The following is a 25,669-nucleotide window of genomic DNA, read 5'->3' as shown; positions in this document are numbered from 1 at the left end:
CAGATTAGGGCCTGAAGCAATCCTGCGGTGTTGCAGCCAGCTCACAAGAAAGCGAGTTGAAGAAAGGAGCTCAGGGGCACTGTAATTCACAAAGCTGCAGAGTTAAAAATGACAGCTATCGTCCAAAAATATACTGAAGTAAGGCTGCCAAGAGGACTTGAAAGCGGGGCAGAATTGCAGGAAAGCGATTTAAGGAGATAGACTGGAATTGCATTTAAAGCATAGGAAAACAGGCAGAACGTCCACAATGATGCACTTGGCCAAAAAGGGCGTATGCGTTTTTTCCTGAATATATTCAGGAAAAAACGCATACGCGCTTTTTGGCCAACCAAGCAAGCTTGCAAAGGATATCTGCACTACAATGAAGTCTCACTTCCCCCGGTCAAAAGGACCATCTGAAAAAAGTGTAAAATCCAGAAAGGCAGGACAGGCCATGGAGAACTGGGAGCCTTGTTATGCTGATGGGTGGGATGTAAATTGCCAACAGCCACTCGGGAGAAGTGTATGGTGTTTCCTGAAACATCTAAAAAACAAAGCAATAGAGCCTAGGGCACTTCCACTTATGGTCCTATAGCTTAGGGAAATTAAAATCAAAAAGACACAGCCACCCAAAAGTTTGGGAAGGCTCTGTTTACAAGAACCTCGTTTACTGTACAAGTTCAATATCGCAGAAAGTGAAAAATGGATAAAGAAGTTGTGGTAGTTACGTACAATGCAATATCACTCAGCAATGAAATCTATGTCATCAGGCCCGTAGCAGCCTAGAGTGGATTCAGGTATGATGATTCTAACTGAAATAAGTCACACAGAAAAAGAAACATCATAAGATGTCACTAATACACGGAATGTAAACTTGGCTACAGAGGAACTGGATTACAAAACAGAATAGGGTCTCAAATTTAGAAAACCAACTTATGCTTGCTTAAGGGGAAAGGTGAGTTGGGTTGCTGCATAAAACCAGAGATTGAAATGAGCACAGATAAAGTTCCTTAAGCCAAATATGTAATAGACAAGAGCTACTCCTTGCTCAACGAAATGGACTCAACACACCATATTAAACGCCTAAGAATGTACCTGACTAGTAAGTATCTTAAAACCTATGGATTGCTATGTCTCCAAAAGAGAATCAAGCGTGTGTACAGGGGCATAAATGCAGCAGTGATAGGATTGGAGAGGTTCGGTGAGCAAATGAAGACCCTTTGAAGTCATATTACATGGTACCCATTCCACGGGTCTCAACTCTCCAGGTTTAAGGGATTCTTCCTTCAGCTAAATCATGCATGTGGAACCCAGAGTATGATCAACCGTGTGATCGGGAGACGTGTTCAAATATGTCTCAGTTCTCGTCCCCTGGTACTTGGGTGCAACATTCCAGACGCTTTACTAACACTCTCCCTAGTAGGAGAGTCAGTGCCTTTAACCTCCTGTTTGGCCTAGTTTGCAATTTCTGCGGAAGATGAACAGGAATAGGGAGAACCAATGAGAGACTAGCTGGAGGTGTCTGGACGGGCAAATGTAACTCTCATTTCCCACCAGGAAGAGGAATTAACCAAAGGCTCAGCATGCCGTGCCGGAACCAGATTAGGGCCTGAAGCAATCCTGCGGTGTTGCGGCCAGCTCACAAGAAAGCGAGTTGAAGAAAGGAGCTCAGGGGCACTGTAATTCACAAACCTGCAGAGTTATAAATGACAGCTATCGTCCAAAAATATACTGAAGTAAGGCTGCCAAGAGGTCTTGAATGCGGGGCAGAAATGCAGGAAACAGATTTCAGGAGGTAGACTGGAATTGCATTTAAAGCATAGGAAAAGAGGCAGAACGTCGACAATGATGCACTTGGCCAAAAAGGGCGTATGCGTTTTTTCCTGAATATATTCAGGAAAAACCGCATACGCCCTTTTTGGCCAACCAAGCAAGCTTGCAAAGGAAATCTGCACTACAATGAAGTCTCACTTCCCCTGGGTCAAAAGGGCCATCTGAAATAAGTGTAAAATCATGAAAGGCAGGACAGGCATGGAGAACTGGGAGCCTATTTATGCTGATGGGCGGGATGTAAATTGACAACAGCCACTCGGGAGAAGTGTAAGGTGTTTCCTGAAACATCTAAAAAACAAAGCAACACAGCCTAGGGCACTTCCATTTATGGTCCTATAGCTTAGGGAAATTAAAATCAAAATGACACAGCCATCCCAATGTTTGCGACGGCTCTGTTTACAAGAACCTCATTTACGGTACAAGTTCAATAGCGCAGAAAGCAAAAAATGTATATAGAAGTTGTGGTACTTACATACAATGCAATATCATACAGCAATGAAATCTATGTCATCAGGCCCAGAGCAGAATAATGAGTGGATTCAGGTATGATGATTCTAACTGAAATAAGTCACAGAGAAAAAGAAACATCATAAGATATCACTAATACACGGAATGTAAACTTGGCTACACAGGAACTGAATTACAAAACAGAACAGGGTCTCAAATTTAGAAAACCAACTTATGCTTGCTTAAGGGGAAAGGTGAGTTGGGGTGCTGCATAAAACCAGAGATTGAAATGAGCACAGATAAAGTTCCTTAAGCCAAATATGTAATAGACAAGAGCTACTCCTTGCTCAACCAAATGGACTCAACACCCCGTATTAAACGCCTAAGAATGTACCTGACTAGTAAGTATCTTAAAACCTATGGATTGCTATGTCTCCGAAAGAGAATCAAGCGTGTGTACAGGGGCATAAACGCAGCAGTGATAGGATTGGAGAGGTTCGGTGAGCAAATGAAGACCCTTTGAAGTCATATTGCATGGTACCCAATCCACGGGTCTCAACTCTCCAGGTTTAAGGGATTCTTCCTTCAGCTGAAACATGCATGTGGAACCCAGAGTATGATCAACCGTGTGATTGGGAGACGAGTTCCAATATGTCTCAGTTCTCTTCCCCTGGTACTCGGGTGCAACATTCCAGATGCTTTACTAACACCCTCCCGACTTGGAGAGTCAGTGCCTTTAACCTCCTCTTTGGCCCAGTTTGCAATTTCTGCGGAAGATGAACAGGAATAGGGAGAACCAATGAGAGACTAGCTGGAGGTGCCTGGACGGGCAAATTTAACTCTCATTTCCCACCAGGAAGAGGAATTAAACAAAGGCTCAGCATGCCGTGCCGGAACAAGATTAGGGCCTGAAGCAATCCTGCGGTGTTGCGGCCACATCACCAGAAAGCGAGTTGAAGAAAGGAGCTCAGGGGCACTGTAATTCACAAACCTGCAGAGTTATAAATGACAGCTATCGTCCAAAAATATACTGAAGTAAGGCTGCCAAGAGGACTTGAAAGCGGGGCAGAATTGCAGGAAACCGATTTCAGGAGGTAGACTGGAATTGCATTTAAAGCATAGGAAAAGAGGCAAAACGTCGACAATGATGCACTTGGCCAAAAAGGGCGTATGCGTTTATTCCTGAATATTTTCAGGAAAAGACGCATACGCCCTTTTTGGCCAACCAAGCAAGCTTGCAAAGGAAATCTGCACTACAATGAAGTCTCATTTCCCCCCGGTCAAAAGGGCCATCTGAAAAAAGTGTAAAATCCAGAAAGGCAGTACAGGCCACGGAGAACTGGGAGCATTGTTATGCTGATGGGCGAGATGTAAATTGCCAACAGCCACGTGGGAGAAGTGTATGGTGTTTCCTGAAACATCTAAAAAACAAAGCAACAGAGCCTAGGGCACTTCCACTTATGGTCCTATAGCTTAGGGAAATTAAAATCAAAAAGTCACAGCCACCCCAAAGTTTGGGACGGCTCTGTTTACAAGAAACTCGTTTACGGTAGAAGTTCAATATCACAGAAAACGAAAAATGGATAAAGAAGTTGTGGTCCTTACGTACAATGCAATATCACTCAGCAATGAAATCTATGTCATCAGGCCCGTAGCAGCATAATGAGTGGATTCAGGTATGATGATTCTAACTGAAATAAGTGACACAGAAAAAGAAACATTATAAGATATCACTAATACACGGAATGTAAACTTGGCGACAAAGGAACTGAATTACAAAACAGAACACGGTCTCAAATTTAGTAAACCAACTTATGCTTGCTTAAGGGCAAAGGTGAGTTGGGGTGCTGCATAAAACCAGAGATTGAAATGAGCACAGATAAAGTTCCTTAAGCCAAACATGTAATAGACAAGAGCTACTCCTTGCTCAACGAAATGGGCTCAAAACCCCATAATAAACGCCGAAGAATGTACCTGACTAGTAAGTATGTTAAAACCTATGGATTGCTATGTCTCCGAAAGAGAATCAAGCGTGTGTACAGGGACATAAATGCAGCAGTGATAGGATTGGAGAGGTTCGGTGAGCAAATGAAGACCCTTTGAAGTCGTATTGCATGGTACCCATTCCACGGGTCTCAACTCTCCAGGTTTAAGGGATTCTTCCTTCAGCTAAAACATGCATGTGGAACCCAGAGTATGATCAACCGTGTGATCGGTAGACGTCTTCCAATATGTCTCAGTACTCGTCGACTGGTACTCGGGTGCAACATTCCAGACGCTTTACTAACACTCTCCCGACTTGGAGAGTCAGTGCCTTTAACCTCCTGTTTGGCCCAGTTTGCAATTTCTGCAGAAGATGAACAGGAATAGGGAGAACCAATGAGAGACTAGCTGGAGATGTCTGGACGGGCAAATTTAACTCTTATTTCCCACCAGGAAGAGGAATTTACCAAAGGCTCAGCATGCCGTGCCGGAACCAGATTAGGGCCTGAAGCAATCCTGCGGTGTTGCGGCCACCTCACCAGAAAGCGAGTTGAAGAAAGGAGCTCAGGGGCACTGTAATTCACAAACCTGCAGAGTTATAAATGACAGCTATCGTCCAAAAATATACTGAAGTAAGGCTGCCAAGAGGACTTGAAAGCGTGGCAGAATTGCAGGAAACCGATTTCAGGAGGTAGACTGGAATTGCATTTAAAGCATAGGAAAAGAGGCAGAACATCGACAATGATGCACTTGGCCAAAAAGGGCGTATGCGTTTTTTCCTGAATATATTCAGGAAAAAACGCATACGCACTTTTTGGCCAACCAAGCAAGCTTGCAAAGGAAATCTGCACTACAATGAAGTCTCACATCCCCCAGGTCAAAAGGGCCATCTGAAAAAAGTGTAAAATCCAGAAAGGCAGGACAGGCCATGGAGAACTGGGAGCCTTGTTATGCTGATGGGCGGGATGTAAATTGCCAACAGCCACTCGGGAGAAGTGTATGGTGTTTCCAGAAACATCTAAAAAACAAAGCAACAGAGCCTAGGGCATTTCCACTTATGGTCCTATAGCTAAGGGAAATTAAAATCAAAAAGACACAGCCACCCCAAAATTTGGGACGGCTCTGTTTACAAGAACCTCGTTTACGGAACAAGTTCAATATCACAGAAAGTGAAAAATGGATAAAGAAGTTGTGGTACTTACGTACAATGCAATATCACTCAGCAATGACATCTATGTCATCAGGCCCGTAGCAGCATAATGAGTGGATTCAGGTATGATGATTGTAACTGAAATAAGTCACACAGAAAAAGAAACATCATAAGATATCACTAATACACGGAATGTAAACTTGGCTACACAGGAACTGGATTACAAAACAGAACAGTGTCTCAAATTCAGAAAACCAACTTATGCTTGCTTAAGGGGAAAGGTGAGTTGGGCTGCTGCATAAAACCAGAGATTGAAATGAGCACAGATAAAGTTCCTTAAGCCAAATATGTAATAGACAAGAGCTACTCCTTACTCAACGAAATGGACTCAATACCCCATATTAAACGCTTAAGAATGTACCTGACTAGTAAGTATCTTTAAAGGTATGGATTGCTATGTATCCGAAAGAGAATCAAGCGTGTGTACAGGGGTATAAACGCAGCAGTGATAGGATTGGAGAGGTTCGGTGAGCAAATGAAGACCCTTTGAAGTCATATTGCATGGTACCCATTCCACGGGTCTCAACTCTCCATGTTTAAGTGCTTCTTTCTTCAGCTAAAACATGCATGTGGAACCCAGAGTATGATCAACTGTGTGATCGGGAGACGTGTTCAAATATGTCTCCGTTCTCGTCCCCTGGTACTCGGGTGCAACATTCCAGACGCTTTACTAACACTGTCCCGACTTGGAGAGTCAGTGCCATTAACCTCCTGTTTGGCCTAGTTTGTAATTTCTGTGGAAGATGAACAGGAATAGGGAGGACCAATGAGAGACTAGCTGGAGGTGTCTGGACGGGCAAATTTAACTCTCATTTTCCACCAGGAAGAGGAATTAACGAAAGGCTCAGCATGCCGTGCTGGAACCAGATTAGGGCCTGAAGCAATCCTGCGGTGTTGCGGCCACCTCACAAGAAAGCGAGTTGAAGAAAGGAGCTCAGGTGCACTGTAATTCACAAACTGCAGAGTTATAAATGACAGCTATCGTCCAAAAATATACTGAAGTAAGGCTGCCAAGAGGACATGAAATCGGGGCAGAATTGCAGGCAACCGATTTCAGGAGGTAGACTGGAATTGCATTTAAAGCATAGGAAAAGAGGCAGAACGTCAACAATGATGAACTTGGCCACAAAGGGCGTATGCGTTTCTTCCTGAATATATTCAGGAAAAAACGCATACGCACTTTTTGGCCAACCAAGCAAGCTTGCAAAGGAAATCTGCACTACAATGAAGTCTCACTTCCCCCCGGTCAAAAGGGCCATCTGAAAAAAGTGTAAAATCCAGAAAGGCAGGACAGGCCATGGAGAACTGGGAGGCTTGTTATGCTGATGGGCGGGATGTAAATTGCCAACAGCCACTGGGGAGAAATGTATGGTGTTTCCTGAAACATCTAAAAAACAAAACAACAGAGCCTAGGGCACTTCCACTTATGGTCCTATAGCTTAGGGAAATTACAATCAAAAAGACACAGCCACCCCAAAATTTGGGATGGCTCTGTTTACAGGAACCTCTTCTGCAGCAAAAGTTAAATATGCCAGAGAGCAAATAATGGATAAAGAAGTTGCGGTACTTACGTACAACAGAATACCTCTCAGCAATGAAAACTATGTCACCAGGCCCGTACCAGCATAATGAGTGGATTGAGGCACGGTGATTCTAAGTGAAAAAATTCACACAGAAAAAGAAACATCATAAGGTATCACTAATACATGGAATGTGAACTTGGCTACACATGAACTGGATTACAAAACAGAACAGGGTCTCATGTTTAGAAAACCAACTTATGCTTGCTTAAGGGGGAAGGTGAGTTGGGGTGCTGCATAAAACCTGAGTTTGAAATTAGCACAGATACCGTTCCATAAGCTAAATATGTAATAGACAAGACCTACCCCTTGCTCAACAAAATGGACTCAACAATGAGATATCACCTCACACCTGGTAGAATGGGCATCATCAGAAAATCTACAAACAAAAAATGCTGGAAAGGTTGTGTAGAAATGGAACCCTCTTCCACTATTGTTGGGAATATAAATTGATACAGTCACTATGGAGAACAATATGGAGTTTCTTAACAAACTAACAGTAGAATTACCATATGATACAGCAATCCCAGTTCTGGACATATACCCAGACAAAACCATAAATCAAAAAGAGACATTCACCGCAATGTTCATTGCATCACTCTTTACAATATCGAGGTAATGGAAGCAACCTAAATGCCCACAGACAGACGAATGCATAAAGCTGTGGTACATATATAAAATGGAATATTACTAAGCCATGAAAAGGAATGAAATTAGGTCATTTGTAGACACGTCGATGGATCTAGAGACTGTCATACAGAGTGAAGTAAGTCAGAAAGAGAAAAACAAATCTTGTATATTCATGCATATATGTGGAACCTAGAAAAACTGTACAGATTAACCATTTTGCAAGGCATAAATAGAGCAACAGATGTAGACAACAAATGTATGGGCAACAAGGGGGGAAAGCTGTTGGGGGGGTGGTGGTGGGAGGACTTGAGAGACTGGGATTGGCATGTATACATTTATATGTATAAAATAGATAACCAATAAGAACCTGCTGTATAAAAATATAAAATAAAATTCAAAATTAAAAAGAAATAAAATTAAAAAAATAAAACAGAAAAAACAATTATTCCCTTCACATACATGTATTTATATGAATAAATTATTTCCATGCTTATATATGTAAATACAAAAAAGAGGAATAAAATCTACCTTGAACCAAAAACGAAAAAGAGAAAAAAACACATAACCCACCATTTTCACAGAGGAAAACCGTATCAGGGCACTTGCTCCAGTTGTAAACAATTCTGAAGTTGGTCAGTGGTGGGGAATCGTCTCCCATTCAGCCAGCAGCCCCCACGCAACAAGCGTCCTCATTGCAAAGCTGGGGCACCGTGCCGAGGCATCTGTGAGTAAACGTGAGCTGAGCCCCAGGCCAGTTGCTGCTGAACTATTCCCACCCGTCCCAGGTAAAACACCTGAATATATACAAGGACTTGAAAGCCTAGAGGAAGGGCCATAGAGCCACACGAGTGACAGCATGCTGGCCGACTTGGTGCCTGCAGGCCAGCCAGGATGGTCCTGGCCCTGGGTGCTCTTCTGGAAGATTTCCATTTCCCTGCCTGAGATACCCGTCCTGTCCCTGCCCCCACTGCTTTTTTCCTTCCTCACCTCTGCCCAGGGAGAAATTCCAGCAGCAGGTATAGGTGACACATCCTCTTCTTTAGCAGGTGGCAGCCTGGCAACTGCTGCAGAAAGTCCAGCAGAGCCCCACTCACACTGGGCCACCCACAAAGCCGTGGCCTCTCACTCCCTCCCACCAGCCCAGCCCCGAGACTGCTGACAGGGCAGAGAAAATGGCGTCAGGCACGGCTGCAGGGCCTCTTGCTGCCTGGAGTGGTATTTATATTGATCTCAACCCAGGCACACCTGGGGAGGGCTGGCCGGCACGGTAAGGCTGCCCAGGTCAGCCAATCATCACCCCTCAGGGGCTCACAGTTGCAGAAAATGGAACTTGCTGAATCGGCCAGGTCCAAGGAACAGGTGTGGGCTCCTGAGAGTCAGGATAGACAAGGGGCTGCAGCTTTGGCTTGTTTTCTAATCATTTTATCTGGCCCATGAGTGGGAGACAACTACAAGAAAACCCTCTCCTAATGAGAGGAACCCAGGAGTCAGGGAGAGGAGGGGTGGGTGGTGGTTGGAGACAGAGGCCTGGTGCCCCGGGTGCAGTGGAAGTCTCTGGAAGACCAGGTGGAGGGAGGCCGCACAGAGTGATGCCCAGGGTCACAGACCTGTCACAGCTGCTCTTTGTTAGTTCAAGTCCTGTTCTGAGGTGCTCTGTGTCAGCTCTGAGCGACAGGTGAGCTGGGGGTGCTCTGCAATGAGGGCTATGTGCACAGTTCCTGTGTGCCCAGCCCTGCCACGGTACCTGCAAGGGTAGCTCTGTATCCTGGGAGGGGCCTGACCACGAGAGCCCCGTGGGCTGGGGTGGGGGTGGGGTACCTGCCCAGGTGAGCTCCATATTCTGGGATTGGTCTGACCACGAGAGCCCCATGGGCTGCTGAGGACCTGGTAAAGATGTCAGGACAGTCGGTGAAGCCACCGAGGATATACCTCCAGCTGCTCCTAATTCCTACACCCTGCTGGTCATTCTACCAACCACCAGGACATGGTATTCTGTATTAGTCTTCAATGATGCCTTCTTTTGTATTCCATTAGTCCCAGAGTCACAAGAAATTTTGGCTTGTGAGTGGCAGGACTCAACATACAACTAAAACAATACTTCCGGGCCGTCTTGCCCCAAGGGTGCAAAAATTCCCACACCATCTTTGGGGAAAGCTTAGCTAAAGACCTAAAAGTTCTACCTCTGGAAAAGGAAACCCTCCTTCAGTACGCAGACGACATTCTGATCGCCAGCCCTACTAAGGAGGCCTCTGAACTACCAAGCCAATAAAGGATAGAAGTTGTCCAAGAAAAAGCTCAAATATCACAGACTGCGGTGACCTGCCTGGGCTTCGTTCTCACAGAAGGTCGGAGAAGCCCATCCCAGGAAAGGGAAGAAACCATTTTCAGCCTTACCCCTTTCTAAAACTAGAAGACAGCTTAGGGGTTCCTGGGGAGGCCAGGGTTTGCTGCTTCTGGATCCCTAACTACAGTCTACTAGCTGGGCCTCTATATGAAACACTGAAAGGAAAAGATGATGATCCTTTTGAATAGAATCCAGAAGTGGCCTTTCAAGAATGGAAAGAGCAGTCAATTCAGACCCTTGCCCTGGAACTCCCTAATTTAGCTAAACCCTTTGACCTTTACATTCCCGGTGAAAGGTGAATCGCCATTGCAGAATTAGTGCAAAAACTGGGACCACTTGAAATGGAACAATGCAAGAATGCCATCCAGGTAGGATAAACTACGGGCACCAAGGGGCTTGGCCCACTGCCACATCTGGCCAAGATACTGGCGGTATCTAAAAACCTGGAAATCAGCAGCCCAATAGGCCACCTCCCTCCTAAGGGAAAAGGACCCCACGTGGTGATCCTAACCACCAACCATGCCCTGAAGTTGCAGGGTTCGCTCCGTGGGCACACCAACCTCGAGTGAGGAGGCCCTCCAACTCCAACATCCAGAGAGATAACCGGGGGCAACAGGGCACCATGACGACTCGTGTGAACATCACTTGATCTGGAGTTTCTCTCATAAAACAACAAGAGTGTGTCCCAAAAGAGTAGACTACTGCTTGCAGGACTTACTGCACACAGAGGGGAGCTAATAATCTTGGCGGGGGAACCGTATATCACACTGTCACCATAGAAAAGCCTACAGACACCGTGATGATGGTGGCCCATAAGACCAGCTGGACTCCTGTTTACTTCAAAAGGCTGTTGACTCAGTGGCCATCATGGTCCTTGATCACCACTGACCCTGGACTGTCTGGGAGTTGAGCAGGCAGGGCTCTGACACCTGGTGCTGTTTGTACGTTAATTCAGGGGCCTAATTGAAGAAAGCGCAGACTACTGATCAGAGCATCTAGGCTGGCAGAAACGGTCGCCTAAGGTGGCCGAACAAATGTGGGGCGGGGTGAAACCGGCCCCCACAGCGTCTCTGCACATCTCTTTCCTGGACCCTTAAAGGTCATTAGAATCTATAACACTTCCAATGCTGGTGCTCAGGTGGACGAGCAGGGAGGCAGGGGCCCTGGGGACAATCAACGTCACCTGGAGGCTGCTGGGGAGAAGCTCTGACCCTCGCCCCCGGGTATGAGGGCTCCCAACTCAGCACTCAGCAGTTACAGAAGAAGGGTCTGCACCCTCAGCACTCCAAGAATGAGGAACGGGACAAAAGGCAGAGGAGGGGTTTGTCCCCAGCAAAGCCCATTAAAAATCCCTGGGAGATAAAAATATAATCTGGGCAATAAAGTCAAGTCTAACCTTTTTTATCCTTTGTGCTTTGTCTAATTTCATGTGCTCCTAGGGTCCCGCATGCAGAGGTTCCACACCCGGCACTTCAGACCAGATTTCCTAGTGCAGAATGGCTGGGACGACACCTCAGCTCCTGGGGCCCAGTGCAGACTCCGTGATATAGAGCCTGAGCTGCAGCCAACCCCGCCCTCGAGAGCTCCGCCCCCTCCCTCCCACTGACTCTGACAGGATCTCTACACAGCAGCCCAGCCCACAGCCCACGGGGTAGTGCATGCTCTCACCTCTCCATTCTCTGATCAAAATATAAAGTTTCCTTTGCTTGTGAACCAAACTCAGTCTCGATCTGTTGGCCCCAATGACACTGGGCAGGGGGACACTTGTTGGGGTCCACTCTGGAGGATCAGTAACAGAAATTGAGACTATTGTAACCTCAATGAACAGATGTGTGAGCCAAACTGTAGTTAACATAGAACAGTGTATAAGGCTCGGGTAAAATAAGATGTTTCTAACACTTCCATTTGATATTTCCATCACTTTATTATAAGCAAGTTCAGTGAAAAGGTTTGTCTTATTTGTCAGGTCAATATTAGAGAAATGAAGTGATTTCTTTCCAAGGATGTACATCTAATAATCTTGGTTAAAGCTTCAATCTTGTTTTAAATGCTTTTCCATTGAAAATGATACCTCTCTTTCAGCTCCCCCATTTCTGAGAAGTATAAAATCTTATAATTTATTATTACCAAAGGGGAAAGGTGGGAGGAGGGATAAATTAACAGTTTGGGATTAACACATACACACTGCTATGTATAAAATAGATCATCAACAAGGAACTACTGTATAGCACAGGGAACTACACTCAACATTTTGCAATAACCTATAAGGGGAAATAATCTGGAAAAGAATAGATATTTTTATTGACATCATCTATCAATGACAGTTAAAGTGTAACCTAAGGGAAGCTGGTGGTGAGTGCTTCTGACCCTGAAGACTTCAATCATCTAAAGTTTGGACTCTGCCTACTTCCCAAGGCCCTTAATGAACATATGTGTAGCCGTAGCTTAAAAAATTCCCCAGTTTGGGTTTCGGGGAGACACTGATTTTGAAAAAGCCCTGGTGTTCTCCTTACATGAATGGGACTCTTCCTACTGCTAAAACATGTCTGTCACACCCAGAGGATGGTATACCGTCTGATCGGGAAGAGTTTGGAAAAGGCATCTCATCTCCTCATCTCCTGGTGCTCGGGTTCACCCCTCCAGCGTCTTTACTAACAGTCTCCCCACTTGGAGATGTCAGCACTGTCAACATCCTGTTGCGTACAGTTTGGAATTTGTCCAGAGGATGAAGCGGAAGGATGAGGAACAATGAGAGACAAGTCCTAGGTGTTCAGACAGGCACATGTCACTCTAATTTCCAATCAGGAAGACGAATTGACCAAAGGCTAGGGTTGCCCATGGAAACAGTATAGGGCTTGAGGAAATCCCGCTGCTTTGTGGCCAGTTCCCATAAACACAAGTTGAACAATGGAACTCAGGGGCAGTAAAATTCATGAAACTGCAGAGTTGAAAATATCCATCACTGAAAAATGTCTTGAGTAAAGTCAGAGAAAAGGACTTGTAAGCAAGGGAGAATGGCAGGAGAGGGATATGAGGAGGTAGAAAGGACTCACCATTAAGCACGAGAAAAGGAGCTGAACATTGCCAACATTGCAGTTGGCCAAAAAGGGTGTATGCGTTTTTTTCTGTATATATTCAAGAAAAGGGCATACACTTTTTTACCCAACCAAACAGGTGGGCACTGGAAGTCAATACTACAAAAGATATCACTTCGCATCAGTCAGAAGAGCCATCCTCATAAAGCGTAAACAACAGAAATGCAGGACAGGGCAAGGAGAAGAGGGAGCCCTGTGAGACTTATAGTGGAAATGTATATTGCCAACGGCCATTCTGGAGAAGTGTATTGTGTTTACTAAAGCATCTAAAAAATGAGCTACAGAGCATAGGGCACTTGCACTCATGGGCGTATATCTTGGGAAAAACAAAAATCGAGAGGACACAGGCACCCCAATGTTTACCCCCTCTCTGTTTAAAAGATCCTCGACTAGGATATAACTTAAATGTCTCTGGAGAGAAAAAATGGATAGAGATGTGGTACTTAGGTAGAGTGGAATATTATTCAGCCTGGAAATCAATGAAATATGGCCAGTTGTAACAACTCCGGAGGAGTTACGTATGATCTTTCTAAGTGACATAATTCAGAAAGAAAAAGACACATATCATAAGATATCACTTAAAGGTGGAATCCAAAATGGCTACACATGAAATAAATTACAAAACAAAAACATAGTCAAATATGTAGAAAACACGCATAAGGCTGCTAAACGGGAAAGGTGGGGAGGGGTGAGGCATCATCCAGGAGGTTGAAATTAGCAAAGATACCATTCCAAATACCAAACTGATAATCAACAAGGCCTACACGGTAGCTAAAAGAACTGCACTCAGCACACTCAAGTCACCGGAAAAGAATATATACAACTGGTAAGAATCTGAAAAAGAATTTACTGATGTCTCTCTGTACGTGAATCAAGTGGATGTACAGCAGCAAGAAACAGAGCTTTGAAAATCAGCTGTAACCAATATAGTAATAAATTGAAAAAAATAAACGACAGAGAGACAGAGAAAACCTCTTACAACTTTTCCTCAGGGACGGTGATGCAACATGGATTGAACACATCTAGACCCACAGCAGGATGAGACATAAGGCTGGAAACTGTTTGCACTAAGAGAAATGTGAGGTTGGGTGAGGAAATGCACACCCTTTAAAGTAATACTACCTGGTACCCATTCAATGGGTCCCAAATCTGCAGGTTCAAGGGATCTTCCTACAGCTAAAACATGCATGGAAAACCCAGAGGACTGTACACCATGTGATCGGGAGATGTGTCTAAAATGCAGCTCATTTATCCTCTCCTGGTGCTCCTGTTCACCATTCCAGCCACGTTACTTAGAATCTCCCCACTTGGAGAATCAGCACATTTCAACTTCTGTTTCACACATTTTGCAAATTGTGAGGAGGATGAACGGGAAGAGGGGGAACCAATGAGAGAATAGTTGTAGGGGTTTGGACGGGCACATATCACTCTAATTTCCCATTAAGAATAAGAATTGAAAAAAGGCTCAGCCCGCCTCGCCGGAGCCAAAATAGGGCCTGAAACAATCCTGCGGGTTTGAGGCCAGCTCACAAAATAGCAACTTAAAAAATGGAGCTCAGGGTCACTGCAATTCACAAACCTGCAGAGTTATAAATGAAAACTAACGTCCAAAAATATGTTGAGGTAAGGCAAAGAAGAGGATCTGAATGCAAGACAGAATTGCAAGAAACAGATTTCAAGAGATAGATTGGACTTGTCTTTAAAGCACATGAAAAGCGGCAGAATTTCGACAATGATGCAGTTGGCCCAAAAGGGCATATGCGTTTTTTCCTGATTATATCCAGGAAAAAACGCATACGCACTTTATGGGCAACGAAGCAAGCAAGCAATGCAAATGTGCACAACAAAGAAGTCTCATTTCCCACCGGTCAAAAGGGCCATCCTAAAAAATTGTAAAAACCAGAAATGCAGGACAGGCCATGGAGAACAGGGAGCCTTTATACGCTGATGGGCAGTGTGTGAACTGCCGAGAGCCACTCTGGAGAAGTGTATGGTGGTTCCTAAATCATCTAAAAAACAGAGCTACAGAGCATAGGACATTTCCAATCATGGGAGTATATCTAGGGAAGTCTAAAAATCAACAAGACACAAGCACACCACAGTTTAGGGCTACTCTGTTTACAAGAACCTCAACTTCAGTACACCTTAAATATCCCAGGAAAGAGAACAATGGATAAAGAAGATGTGGTACTTATGTACAATGGAATATCTCTTCACCATGAAATCAATGTAATAAGGCTAGTAGAAGGATAAAGAGTGGATTTAGGTCCGATAATACTACTTGAAATAAGTCAAACAGAAAAAGAAACATATCATAAGATATCACTTATAGAGGGAGGGTAAATATGGCTGCACAAGAAATGAATTACAGAACAGAACAGTGTCTCACATTTAGAAAACACACTTATGTCAGCTTAAGGGGAAAGGAGAGGTGGGGTGATGCATAAAACCAGAGTTTGAAATTAGCACAGATACCGTTCAATAAACCAAATAGATATTAGACAAGATCTACGCCTTGCTCAATGAACTGGCCTCAACACACCTTATACACCGCAGAGAAATATATCTGAGTAATAAGAATCTTAAAATCCATGTATTGATATATCTCCATAAGGGAATCAAGTGTGTGCAGAGCGGCACAAACACAGCAGTGAAAATGAGCTAAACCCCATTATAGAAATAAATTTTAAAAACAAAACGCAGAAACAATGAAAGAGAGAAAAATTTTTACAAAATTTGCTCAGGGGCTGTGATGCAACCTGGATTGACCACATATAAACCCACAGCTGGATAAGACATAAGGCTGGACACTTGGGGCTGAGAGGATTGGTGAGTTTTGGTGAGCAACTGCCAAAAGTTTAATGCAATACTTCATGCTACTCATTCCAAGGGTCCCAACAATCCAGGTTGAAGGGAATCTTCCTACAGCTAAACCATGCTTGGGAAACCCAGCGACTGGTATACCATATGATCAGGAAAGGTTTCCAAAACGCACCTCATTTTTCCTCTCCTGGGGCTCCGGATCGACATTCCAGCCACTTTACTAACAACATCCCCACATGGAGAGTCAATGCCTTTAAGTTCTGGTATCGCACAGTCTGCAGTTAGTGTGGAGGATGAATGGGAATAGGGGGAACCAGTGAGAAACTAGCTGTAGCGGTTTCAATGGGCACATGTCACTCTAATTTCACATCAGTAAGAAGAATAAACCAAAGGCACAGCAAGGTGCCCCAGAAGAAGAATAGGGCCTGAAGGAATCCTGTGGTTATGAGGCAAGATCAAAAAAATAAGAGCTGAAAAATGGAGCTAAGGGCCACTGCAATTCAAAAACCTGCAGAGTTATAAAGGCCAACTATTTTCAAAAAATATATTGAGGTAAGGCTATGAAGAGGCATCGAAAGCAAGGCAGAATTGCAGGAAACCGATTTCAGGAGGTAGACAGGAATTGCATTTAAAGCATAGGAAAAGAGGCAGAACGTCGACAATGATGCACTAGGCCAAAAAAATGCGTATGCGATTTTTCCTGATTATATTCAGGAAAAAACGCATACGTCCTTTTTGGCAAACCAAGCAAGCTTGCAAAGGAAATCTGCACTACACTGAAGTCTCACTTCCCCCTGGTCAAAAGGGCCATCTGAAAAAAGTGTAAAATCCAGAAAGGCAGGACAGGCCATGGAGAACTGGGAGCCTTGTTATGCTGATGGGTGGGATGTAAATTGCCGACAGCCACTCAGGAGAAGTGTATGGTGTTTCCTGAAACATCTAAAAAACAAAGCAACAGAGCCTAGGGCACTTCCAATTATGGTCCTATAGATTAGGGAAATTAAAATCAGAAAGACACAGCCACCCCAAAGTTTGGGACGGCTCTGTTTACAAGAAACTCGTTTATGGGACAAGTTCAATATCGCAGAAAGTGAAAAATGGATAAAGAATTTGTGCTACTTACGTACAATGAAATATCACTCAGCAATGAAATCTTTGTCATCAGGCCCATAGCAGCATAATGAGTGGATTCAGGTATGATGATTCTAACTGAAATAAGTCACACAGAAAAAGAAACATCATAAGATATCACTAATACACGGAATGTAAACTTGGCTACACAGGAACTGGATTACAAAACACAACAGGGTCTCAAATTTAGAAAACCAACTTATGCTTGCTTAAGGGGAAAGGTGAGTTGGGGTGCTGCATAAAACCAGAAATTGAAATGAGCACAGATAAAGTTCCTTAAGCCAAATATGTAATAGACAAGAGCTACTCCTTGCTCAACGAAATGGACTCAACACCCCATATTAAACACCTAAGAATGTAGCTGACTAGTAAGTATCTTAAAACCTATGGATTGCTATGTCTCCAAAAGAGAATCAAGCGTGTGTACAGGGGCATAAACGCAGCAGTGATAGGATTGGAGAGGTTCGGTGAGCAAATGAAGACCCTTTGAAGTCATATTGCATGGTACCCATTCCACGGGTCTCAACTCTCCAGGTTTAAGGGATTCTTCCTTCAGCTAAAGCATGCATGTGGAACCCAGAGTATGATCAACTGTGTGATCGGGAGACGTGTTCCAATATGTCTCAGTTCTCGTCCCCTGGTACTCGGGTGCAACATTCCAGACGCTTTAATAACACTCTCCCGACTTGGAGAGTCAGTGCCTTTAACCTCCTGTTTGGCCCAGTTTGCAATTTTTGCGGAAGATGAACAGGAATAGTGAGAAACAATGAGAGACTAGCTGGAGGTGTCTGGACGGGCATATTTAACTCTCATTTCCCACCAGGGAGAGGAATTAACCAAAGGCTCAGCGTGCCATGCCGGAACCAGATTAGGGCCTGAAGCAATCTTGCGGTGTTGCGGCCAGCTCACAAGAAAGCGAGTTGAAGAAAGGAGCTCAGGGGCACTGTAATTCACAAACCTGCAGAGTTATAAATGACAGCTATCGTCCAAAAATATACTGAAGTAAGGCTGCCAGGAGGACTTGAAAGGGGGGCAGAATTGCAGGTAACCGATTTCAGGAGGTAGACTGGAATTGCATTTAAAGCATAGGAAAAGAGGCAGAACGTGGACAATGATGCACTTGGCCAAAAAGGGCGTATGCGTTTTTTCCCGAATATATTCAGGGAAAAACGCATACGCCCTTTTTGGCCAACCAAGCAAGCATGCAAACGAAATCTGCACTACAATGAAGTCTCACTTCACCCCGGTCAAAAGGGCCATCTGAAAAAAGTGTAAAATCCAGAAAGGCAGGACAGGCCATTGAGAACTGGGAGCCTTGTTATGCTGATGGGTGGGATGTAAATTGCCAACAGCCACTTGGGAGAAGTGTATGGTGTTTCCTGAAACATCTAAGAAACAAAGCAACAGAGCCTAGGGCACTTCCACTTATGGTCCTATAGCTTAGGGAAATTAAAATCAAAAAGACACAGCCACCCCAAACTTTGGGACGGCTCTGCTTACAAGAACCTCATTTACGGGACAAGTTCAATATCACAGAAAGTGAAAAATGGATAAAGAAGTTTTGGTACTTACGTACAATGCAATATCACTCAGCAATGAAATCCATGTCATCAGGCCCGTAGCAGCATAATGAGTGGATTCAGGTATGATGATTCTAACTGAAATAAGTCACAAGAAAAAGAAACATCATAAGATATCATTAATACACGGAATGTAAACTTGGCTACACAGGAACTGGATTACAAAACAGAAGAGGGTCTCAAATTTAGAAAACCAACTTATGCTTGCTTAAGGGGAAAGGTGAGTTGGGGTGCTGCATAAAACCAGAGATTGAAATGAGCACAGATAAAGTTCCTTAAGCCAAATATGTAATAGACAAGAGCTACTCCTTGCTCAACGAAATGGACTAAACACCCAATATTAAACGCCTAAGAATGTACCTGACTAGTAAGTATCCTAAAAGCTATGGATTGCTATCTCTCCAAAAGAGAATCAAGGGTGTGTACAGGGGCATAAACGCAGCAGTGATAGGATTGGAGAGGTTCAGTGAGCAAATGAAGACTCTTTGAAGTCATATTGCATGGTACCCTTTCCACGGGTCTCAACTCTCCAGGTTTAAGGGATTCTCCCTTCGGCTAAAACATGCATGTGGAACCCAGAGTATGAGCAACCTTGTGATCGTGAGACGTATTCCAATATGTCTCAGTTTTCATCCCCTGGTACTCGGGTGCAACATTCCAGACGCTTTACTAACACTCTCCCGACTTGGAGAGTCAGTGCCTTTAAAATCTTGTTTGGACCAGTTTGCAATTTCTCCGGAAGATGAACTGGAATAGGGAGAACCAATGAGACACTAGCTGGAGGTGTCTGGACGGGCAAAATTAACTCTCATTTCCCACCAGGAAGAGGAATTAACCAAAGGCTCAGCATGCCGTGCCGGAACCAGATAAGGGCCTGAAGCAATCCTGCGGTGTTGCGGCCAGCTCACAAGAAAGCGAGTTGAAGAAAGGAGCTCAGGGGCACTGTAATTCACAAACCTGCAGAGTTATAAATGACAGCTATCGTCCAAAAATATACTGAAGTAAGGCTTCCAAGAGGACTTGAAAGTGGGGCAGAATTGCAGGAAACCGATTTCAGGAGTAGACTGGAATTGCATTTAAAGCATAGGAAAAGAGGCAGAACGTCCACAATGATGCACTTGGCCAAAAGGGCATATGCGTTTTTTCCTGAATATATTCAGGAAAAAACGCATTCGCTCTTTTTGGCCAACCAAGCAAGCTTGCAAACGAAATCTGCACTACAATGAAGTCTCACTTCCCCCCGGTCAAAAGGGCTATCTGAAAAAAGTGTAAAATCCAGAAAGGCAGGACAGGCCATGGAGAACTGGGAGCCTTGTTATGCTGATGGGCGGGATGTAAATTGCCAACAGCCACTTGGGAGAAGTGTATTGTGTTTCCTGAGACATCTAAGAAACAAAGCAACGGAGCCTAGGGCACTTCCACTTATGGTCCTATAGCTTAGGGAAATTAAAATCAAAAAGACACAGCCACCCCAAAGTTTGGAACGGCTCTGTTTACAAGAACCTGATGTATGGGACAAGTTCAATATCGCAAAAAGTGAAAAATGGATAAAGAAGTTGTGGAACTTACGTACAATGCAATATCACTCAGCAATGAAATCTATGTCATCAGGCCTATAGCAGCATAATGAGTGGATTCAGGTATGATGATTCTAACTGAAATAAGTCACACAGAAAAAGAAACATCATAAGATATCACTAATACACGGAATGTAAACTTGGCTACACAGGAACTGGATTACAAAACAGAACAGGGTCTCAAATTTAGAAAACCAACTTATGCTTGCTTAAGGGGAAAGGTGAGTTGGGGTGCTGCATAAAACCAGAGATTGAAATGAGCACAGATAAAGTTCCTTAAGCCAAATATGTAATAGACAAGAGCTACTCCTTGCTCAACGAGATGGACTCAACACCCCATATTAAACGCCTAAGAATGTACCTGACTAGTAAGTATCTTAAAACCTATGGATTGCTATGTCTCTGAAAGAGAATCAAGCGTGTGTACAGGGGCATAAACGCAGCAGTGATAGGATTGGAGAGGTTCGGTGAGCAAATGAAGACCCTTTGAAGTCATATTGCATGGTACCCATTCCACGGGTCTCAACTCTCCAGGTTTAAGGGATTCTTCTTTCAGCTAAAGCATGCATGTGGAACCCAGAGTATGATCAACCGTGTGATCCAGAGACGTGTTCCAATATGTCTCAGTTCTCGTCCCCTGGTACTCGGGTGCAACATTCCAGATGCTTTACTAACACTCTCCCGACTTGGAGAGTCAGTGCCTTTAACCTCCTGTTTGGCCCAGTTTGCAATTTCTGCGGAAGATGAACAGGAATAGGTAGAACCAATGAGAGACTAGCTGGAGGTGTCTAGACGGGCAAATTTAACTCTCATTTCCCACCAGGAAGAGGAATTAACCAAAGGCTCAGCATGCCGTGCCAGAACAAGATTAGGGCCTGAAGCAATCCTGCGGTGTTGCGGCCAGCTCACAAGAAAGCGAGTTGAAGAAAGGAGCTCAGGGGCACTGTAATTCACAAACATGCAGAGATATAAATGACAGCTATCGTCCAAAAATATACTGAAGTAAGGCTGCCAAGAGGACTTGAAAGCGGGGCAGAATTGCAGGAAACCGATTTCAGGAGGTAGACTGGAATTGCATTTAAAGCATAGGAAAAGAGGCAGAACGTTTACAATGATGCACTTGGCCAAAAAGGGCATAGGCGTTTTTTCCTGAATATATTCAGGAAAAAACGCATATGCCCTTTTTGGCCAACCAAGCAAGCTTGCAAAGGAAATCTGCATTACAATGAAGTCTCACTTCCCCCCGGTCAAAAGGGCCATCTGAAAAAAGTGTAAAATCCAGAAAGGCAGGACAGGCCATGGAGAACTGGGAGCCTTGTTATGCTGATGGGCGGGATGTAAATTGCCAACAGCCACTGGGGAGAAGTGTATGGTGTTTCCTGAAACATCTAAAAAACAAAGCAACAGAGCGTACGGCACTTCCACTTATGGTCCTATAGCTTAGGGAAATTAAAATCAAAAAGACACAGCCACCCCAAAGTTTGGGACGGCTCTGTTTACAAGAAACTCGTTTACGGGACAAGTTCAATATCGCAGAAAGTGAAAAATGGATAAAGAATTTGTGGTACTTACGTACAATGCAATATCACTCAGCAATGAAATCTATGTCAACAGGCCTGTAGCAGAAAATGAGTGGGTTGAGGTATGATGATTCTAACTGAAATAAGTCACACAGAAAAAGAAACATCATAAGATATCACTAATACACGGAATGTAAACTTGGCTACACAGGAACTGAATTACAAAACAGAACAGGATCTCAAATTTAGAAAACCAACTTATGCTTGCTTAAGGGGAAAGGTGAGTTGGGGTGCTGCATAAAACCAGAGATTGAAATGAGCACAGATAAACTTCCTTAAGCCAAATATGGAATAGACAAGAGCTACTCCTTGCTCAACAAAATGGACTCAACACCCCATATTAAACGCCTAAGAATGTACCTGACTAGTAAGTATCTTAAAACCTATGGATTGCTATGTCTCTGAAAGAGAATCAAGCATGTGTACAGGGGCATAAACGCAGCAGTGATAGGATTGGAGAGGTTCGGTGAGCAAACGAAGACCCTTTGAAATCATATTGCAGGGTACCCATTCCACGGGTCTCAACTCTCCAGGTTTAAGGGATTCTTCCTTCAGCTAAAACATGCATGTGGAACCCAGACTATGATCAACCGTGTGATCGGGAGACGTGTGCCAATATATCTCAGTTCTCGTCCCCTGGTACTCGGGTGCAACATTCCACACACTATACTAACACTCTCCCGACTTAGAGAGTCAGTGCCTTTAACCTCCTGTTTGGCCCAGTTTGCAATTTCTGTGGAAGATGAACAGGAATAGGGAGAACCAATGAGAGACTAGCTGGAGGTGTCTGGACGGGCAAATTTAACTCTCATTTCCCACCAGGAAGAGGAATTAACCAAAGGCTCAGCGTGCTGTGGGGAACCAGATTAGGGCCTGAAGCAATCCTGCGGTGTTGCGGCCAGCTCACAAGAAAGCGAGTTGAAGAAAGGAGCTCAGGGGCACTGTAATTCACAAACCTGCAGAGTTATAAATGACAGCTATCGTCCAAAAATATACTGAAGTAAGCCTGCCAAGAGGACTTGAAAGCGGGGCAGAATTGCAAGAAACCGATATTGGGAGGTAGACTGGAATTGCATTTAAAGCATAGGAAAAGAGGCAGAACGTCCACAATGATGCACTTGGCCAAAAAGGGCGTATGCGTTTTTTCCTGAATATATTCAGGAAAAAACGCATACGCCCTTTTTGGCCAACCAAGCAATCTTGCAAAGGAAATCTGCACTACAATGAAGTCTCACTTCCCCCCAGTCAAAAGGGCCATCTGAAAAAAGTGTAAAATCCAGAAAGGCAGGACAGGCCATGGAGAACTGGGAGCCTTGTTATGCTGATGGGCGGGATGTAAATTGCCAACAGACACTCGGGAGAAGTGTATGGTGTTTCCTGAAACATCTAAAAAACAAAGCAACAGAGCCTAGGTCAATTCCACTTATGGTCTTATAGCATAGGGAAATTGAAATCAAAAAGACACAGCCACCCAAAAATTTGGGACGGCTCTGTTTACAAGAACCTCGTTTATGCTACAAGTTCAATATAGCAGAAAGCGGAAAATGGATAAAGAAGTTGTGGTACTTACATACAATGCAATATCACTCAGCAATGAAATCTATGTCATCAGGCCCTTAGCAGCATAATGAGTGGATTCAGGTATGATGATTCTAACTGAAATAAGTCACACAGAAAAAGAAACATCATATGATATCTCTAATATACGGAATGTAAACTTGGCTACACAGGAACTGGATTACAAAACAGAACAGTGTCTCAAATGTAGAAAACCAACTTATTCTTGCTTAAGGGGAAAGGTGAGTTGGGGTGCTGCATAAAACCAGAGATTGAAATGAGCACAGATAAAGTTCATTAAGCCAAATATGTAATAGACAAGAGCTACTCCTTGCTCAACGAAATGGACTCAACATCCCATATTAAACGCCTAAGAATGTACCTGACTAGTAAGTATCTTAAAACCTATGGATTGCTATGTCTCTGAAAGAGAATCAAGCATGTGTACAGGGCCATAAACGCAGCAGTGATAGGATTGGAGAGGTTCGGTGAGCAATGAAGACCGTTTGAAGTCATATTGCATGGTACCCAATCCACGGGTCTCAACTCTCCAGGTTTAAAGGATTCTTCCTTCAGCTAAAACATGCATGTGGAACCCAGAGTATGATCAACCGTGTGATCGGTAGACGTGTTCCAATATGTCTCAGTTCTCGTCCCCTGGTACTCGGGTGCAACATTCCAGATGCTTTACTAACACTCTCCTGACTTGGAGAGTCAGTGCCTTTAACCTCCTGTTTGGCCCAGTTTGCAATTTCTGCGGAAGATGAACAGGAATAGCGAGAACCAATGAGAGACTAGCTGGAGGTGTCTGGACGGGCAAATTTAACTCTCATTTCCCACCAGGAAGAGAAATTAACCAAAGGCTCAGCATGCCATGCCGGAACAAGATTAGGGCCTGAAGCAATCCTGCGGTGTTGCGGCCAGCTCACAAGAAAGCGAGTTGAAGAAAGGAGCTCAGGGGCACTGTAATTCACAAACCTGCAGAGTTATAAATGACAGCTATCGTCCAAAAATATACTGAAGTAAGGCTGCCAAGAGGTCTTGAATGCGGGGCAGAAATGCAGGAAACCGATTCCAGGAGGTAGACAGGAATTGCATTTAAAGCATAGGAAAAGAGGTAGAACGTCGACAATGATGCACTTGGCCAAAAAGGGCGTATGCGTTTTTTCCTGAATATATTCAGGAAAAAACGCATACGCCCTTTTTGGCCAACCAAGCAAGCTTGCAAAGGAAATCTGCACTACAATGAAGTCTCACTTCCCCCGGGTCAAAAGGGCCATCTGAAATAAGTGTAAAATCCAGAAAGGCAGGACAGGGATGGAGAACTGGGAGCCTATTTATGCTGATGGGCGGGATGTAAATTGATAACAGCCACTCGGGAGAAGTGTATGGTGTTTCCTGAAACATCTAAAAAACAAAGCAACACAGCCTAGGGCACTTCCACTTATGGTCCTATAGCTTAGGAAAATTAAAATCAAAAAGACACAGCCACCCCAAAATTTGGGATGGCTCTGTTTACAAGAACCTCGTTTACGGTACAAGTTCAATAGCGCAGAAAGCGAAAAATGGATAAAGAAGTTGTGGTACTTACATACAATGCAATATCACTCAGCAATGAAATCTATGTCATCAGGCCCAGAGCAGCATAATGAGTGGATTCAGGTATGATGATTCTAACTGAAATAAGTCACACAGATAAAGAAACATCATAAGATATCACTAATACACGGAATGTAAACTTGGCTACACAGGAACTGAATTCCAAAACAGAACAGTGTCTCAAATTTAGAAAACCAGCTTATGCTTGCTTAAGGGGAAAGGTGAGTTGGGGTGCTGCATAAAACCAGAGATTGAAATGAGCACAGATAAAGTTCCTTAAGCCAAATATGTAATAGACAAGAGCTACTCCTTGCTCAACGAGATGGACTCAACACCCCATATTAAACGCCTAAGAATGTACCTGACTAGTAAGTATCTTAAAACCTATGGATTGCTATGTCTCTGAAAGAGAATCAAGCGTGTGTACAGGGGCATAAACGCAGCAGTGATAGGATTGGAGAGGTTCGGTGAGCAAATGAAGACCCTTTGAAGTCATATTGCATGGTACCCATTCCACGGGTCTCAACTCTCCAGGTTTAAGGGATTCTTCTTTCAGCTAAAGCATGCATGTGGAACCCAGAGTATGATCAACCGTGTGATCCAGAGACGTGTTCCAATATGTCTCAGTTCTCGTCCCCTGGTACTCGGGTGCAACATTCCAGATGCTTTACTAACACTCTCCCGACTTGGAGAGTCAGTGCCTTTAACCTCCTGTTTGGCC

This window comes from Orcinus orca, chromosome 8 (assembly GCF_937001465.1).
Source record: "Orcinus orca chromosome 8, mOrcOrc1.1, whole genome shotgun sequence".
NCBI lineage: Eukaryota > Metazoa > Chordata > Mammalia > Artiodactyla > Delphinidae > Orcinus > Orcinus orca.
The sequence above is the reverse complement of the archived record's forward strand: the minus strand, read 5'-3'. Positions refer to the sequence as shown.